The sequence below is a fragment of the Brachyhypopomus gauderio genome, chromosome 3 (genome assembly GCF_052324685.1).
Source record: "Brachyhypopomus gauderio isolate BG-103 chromosome 3, BGAUD_0.2, whole genome shotgun sequence".
Classification (NCBI taxonomy): domain Eukaryota; kingdom Metazoa; phylum Chordata; class Actinopteri; order Gymnotiformes; family Hypopomidae; genus Brachyhypopomus; species Brachyhypopomus gauderio.
This window is the reverse complement of record NC_135213.1, coordinates 41,415,765-41,420,536: the sequence shown is the minus strand read 5'-3', so window position 1 is coordinate 41,420,536 and position 4,772 is coordinate 41,415,765. Positions and strand designations below refer to the sequence as shown.

Genomic DNA, 4,772 nt, shown 5'->3' with positions numbered 1-4,772 from the left:
TGGTGCTCGGGGGCGTGTGTGGTGAGGCAGTGCGAGCTGTGGCCTGTGCCCTCTGGTGGCGACCCGGCCTCCCCACCGTGACAATACCCAATCATGGCACCCACCTGTTCCCAATTAGCATGTTCACCTGTGGGATATTCCAAATAAGTGTTTGATGAGCATTGCTCAAATTTCTCTGTCTTCTTTGTCACTTGTGCCAGCTTTTTTGAAACATGTTGCAGGCATCAAATTCCAAATGAGCTAATAATTGCAAAAAATAACAAAGTTTACCAGTTCGAACGTTAAGTATGTGGTCTTTGCAGTGTGTTCAATTGCATATAGGTTGAAAATGATTTGCAAGTCATTGTATTCTGTTTTTATTTACGATTTACACAACGTGCCAACTTTTCTGGTTTTGGGTTTTGTAGTTTGCAGAGATATGAAAAAGATATTATCCATCTTTTTCATCCAACTAAATGAGGACAAAACAGAAGTTCTCCTTGTGGGCCCTAAGGCCGCAAGACAAAAAATTCCAGATCTAATGCTTAATCTTGCAGACTATCCCATTACACCTGGCACAGTAGCCAAAAACCTAGGTGTCATACTCGACTCCGACCTATCATTTGATAAATACATAGATAATACTACTAGGATAGCTTTTCTACATCTCCGCAACATTGCTAAATTAAGAAATGCATTATCACAGGATGATGCAGAAAAATTGGTGCACGCCTTTGTTAGTTCTAGATTAGACTACTGCAATGCACTACTGTCAGGATGTTCAAATAGGAATCTAAATAAACTTCAAATAATTCAAAATGCCACAGCCAGAGTTCTGACCAGAACTAGAAAATTTCAACATATTACACAAGTCCTATCAGCTCTGCATTGGCTCCCAGTTAAATTCCGTATTGATTTCAAAATTCTATTATTAACATATAAAGCACTGCACGGGCTTGCTCCTGAATACCCCCAGGAACTTATTTCCTACTATGAACCCCCACGTCCACTAAGATCACAGGGTGCTGGTCTTTTATTAGTTCCACAAATTAATAAGGTAACAGCAGGGGGAAGAGCCTTTTCTTATAAGGCCCCCCAGCTTTGGAACAACCTTCCAAATTGCATACGGGACTCTGACACAGTCACAATCTTTTAGTCTAGGTTGAAAACCAACCTATTTAGTTTAGCGTTTGATCATTAATATCCCCCCTTAGATAAAGGTACAGATCCAGGGGTTCATAGACGAAGGGTTTTATGGTAGACTGGGGCGCTGGTGCTGTCGTCCTGTCACTGCTCGTGGTCACTCAAGTTTGTTGACAGTGCAGTGGATGGATGCCATTGTCTCAGAATGCCCCCAAGCCTATGTTACCTTCTGGTTCTGCCTTTTTAGCTAGGCTGTAATAGTTTAACTTAATGCCGGAGTTGCTGCCACACTCCAGAAATGTGTTTAATTTTATCTGTCCTGTATATGTCCTCATACAGAGCTAATTTTCCCTGTTTTATTTTCTCCACATGGCTGCCCGCCTGCTCGAGGAAAAATGAGATGAGGAGAGACAAGCGATCCATCCAGTGCCAGCCACCTACTGCCTGACCGGATAAGCCTACACCATGATGGACATTATTACATCTTTTACTTTTCTTTATTTCTTTCTGTCTAAATTGTTGTTGTTGTCATGGTGACCGGTGTCGGCCAGAGGAGGATGGGTTCCCCCCCTGAGTCTTGGTTCCTCTCAAGGTTTCTTCCTCATGCAAAAAAATTAGGGAGTTTTTTCTTGCCACTGTCGCCCTTGGCTTGCTCACTGGGGGCTAGGACTCGGCACTTGTAAAGCTGCTTTGTGACAACAACTGTTGTAAAAAGTGCTATATAAATAAAATTTGATTGATTGATTGATTGATTGATATTAGACATTTAAATCCTAATTGTCATTATGCATAAAATTTATTATTATCTATTTGAAATTCTCTTGGTGATGTCAGTGTGCGTCCCTGAGACGTCTCCTATGTTGTTGATAGTGATCAGGCGTCCTAGTACAGAAAGTTGTGTTGTTTTCAGTCTCATCTCTGGGACTGTTGTTACTTATAGAAACATTGTCTGGCTGCAGAAATAAGCTCTTTATTAAGTAAGATGTATATTGATGGTGTAATGTTAGTAAAAAAAGTTTTTGCATTGTTGCAAAAGTAAAATATTTGCTAGGCACAGTTTGCTGCAGCTAACAGTTTATGCAGACTGTATAGGTAAACATTTTAATAAAATTTGATGCTAAAGATCAGGACACTGTCATGGTAGGTCAGTCCCAGCCGTGAGGGAGCTGGTGTTCATCTCACCCTCATCTGTGTTCCCTTCTTAAGTCCACAGGTCTTAGTCTCCAGTGCTTTACTCAGTCATCTGAGCTTATAGGAGGAAGGACACCTCGCTGCACCTTTATCTGTGCCCTCATCATTAAGTGTCATGAGTTTGTATCACTGTGGTACACTTTTGGTGGCGGATCGAAACTCTCAGTTGGACGTAAGTAACTTTCACTATTTATCCAAAAGTTGCATTTCAAATGTATTTTCTGAAATCACAATTGATGTGTTTAATGTCTGATAATTATGCAGGGTTATAGACGGTCGTTGCGGTTGCATTTTTGCGGTTTACGGGGCGACCGCTATTGCAACGTAATTTCTCTAATAATGGAATATATGTGGGTTTAATATTGTATTATACAAAAATCTGAAAAAGCTTCTGTGTCGGTGCTAAGACATTAATTTCGAAGCTACATATCGCGGTAAATAGTGGAGAGTAAAAATATAAAATTAGTATTAGTAAAAATATACATGTTTCATCAGTGTCTCTCAACAAATCTTCATCTGTCTGCTGGGTTAATTTTTAAAGCAGTAATATCGCTATATGTCTGTAGTTTATCGGCATAAAGGGGTCTGAGGGGTCTGATAATTAAACAATGGATGCTAACTTACAACAAACAAACAAAAATGTGCTAGAGTGTACTGGAGTGAGTTGTTCTGGAGTGAGATGTACTGGAGTGAGTTGTACTGGAGTGAGTTGTACTGGAGTGAGATGTACTGGAGTGAGATGTACTGGAGTGAGTTGTACTGGAGTGAGTTGTTCTGGAGTGAGTTGTTCTGGAGTGAGACGTGCTCATGTGCAGCTAATAAATGTTATTTATTTTAATAAACAAATAAAAACATCTGGGAAGAAGCAGGTTACTCAGGGCTTTAAATGCAAATCATAAAACAAGCTTAACATTCACTCCTTATTCAAAGTAAATTTGTTTGTCTTGACTTTTCAGTCTTTATTTATCTTATTTCTAATAGAACATTTAATAACTTGTAAGTACAGGATCATAAATAAAAACAAGCCCCGTTTGGGTTCATGCACTAATGAAGCTGAACTAGTGCGCTGTAAAGAGTTTGTACGGCAGTGTGTTTACAGCAGGTTTATGTGCGGAGCTCAGTCGAAGTTATTAGATGACACTGGAGAATTGAACTTTGTATTCGGAGTAAATACATATTTTTTATAACATCGCACAAGTATACATTACGGATTTAAAAATAATGTTTGTAATTATAATTTAAAGGTTTTCGATATAGAATGTAATCATTTTAGATAAAGGTGAAGAGCAGTGCTCTTTCGAGAGCTCATACTGTAAATCGTTTTATCGGTTTTTAGTAGAAGCATAAATGTTTCATCAATATCCCTCTACAAGCCTTTATTCTGACTAGTGTGTTTATTCTCATAAGTGTCTCTTTAACTGGAGGTCATCGATGCACTTGAGCCGTAATACTCACATACTGAACATACTGAATTATAAATATTTACATTTTTATTCAAGTTATAAATGATGTGCAGCTCTAAATTATATTGATTTGAATGTTTCATGCATTAAATATCCATGGTTTGATTGTCCAGACTAAATAGGTTGTTTGGATGAAACATTTCTGACTTCAGTTCCACTCTGACCAAAGAACCAAAATGAGGAAGTGAAACACACAACTGATTTTACTGATAACGGTTCCTGTATCTGAGCAGTAGACTGTGTTGTGTCTCCTAGGTGACGCCCCGCCCACCCTGACGGTCCTGCCCCCCTCCAGTGCGCAGCTGCAGCAGGAGAAGGTCACACTGGTGTGTCTGGCCAACAGGGGCTTCCCCTCAGACTGGAAGCTGAACTGGAAGGTGGGTGGTAACAGCTGGAGCTCGGGGGTGAGCCAGAGCCCCGTTCTTCTGCAGAAGGACGGCTTCTACAGCTGGAGCAGCACCCTGACCCTCCAGAAGGACGAGTGGCTACAGAAGACAGTGACCTGTGAGGCCACCAAGGACTCCCAGTCTCCTGTCACACAGACACTGAGCAGAGAGGAGTGTCCTGAGGAGTGAACTCACATATGTGTACTGGAGTGAACTCTCACTCTGGAATGTGCTGTGCTGTCTGATTGTTACTCAAACATTGCTCTGTTAATTGATCAAAATGAAATAAAAACATTGAATAAACAATAGTATAGACTCTTAAAGGTTTTTCTCCAACATTACACATCACAGTAAAAGCCTTTAAAGTCCTAAATGTTGACACTTTATCACAGTAAATGTGTAATGAGCTGTATGAATAAACTTTGATAATGTCATTTTATTACTCACGGTAAAGAGAGTTTAGCAGACAGGAAATACGATGATTCAGCACATTTCAGTCAGTAGAAACAGCAACAAGAGGAAGTCAGTGTGTGTTTGGAACATCATGGACTGGAGGATGAACCATTTATCATTCTCTCCATAAACCATAACATTATTATTTTTAGTAAAT

General features: G+C 39.8%; 1 pseudogene across 1 annotated transcript; it reads left to right on the top strand.

Moving 5' to 3' along the window:
* Positions 1–1,949: 1,949 nt before the first annotated feature.
* Positions 1,950–4,470, top strand: LOC143509657 (immunoglobulin kappa constant pseudogene; annotated as a pseudogene). Its single transcript, XR_013129716.1, has 3 exons — positions 1,950–2,007; positions 2,285–2,485; positions 4,032–4,470. The product of XR_013129716.1 is annotated as an immunoglobulin kappa constant pseudogene (transcript).
* Positions 4,471–4,772: the final 302 nt, after the last annotated feature.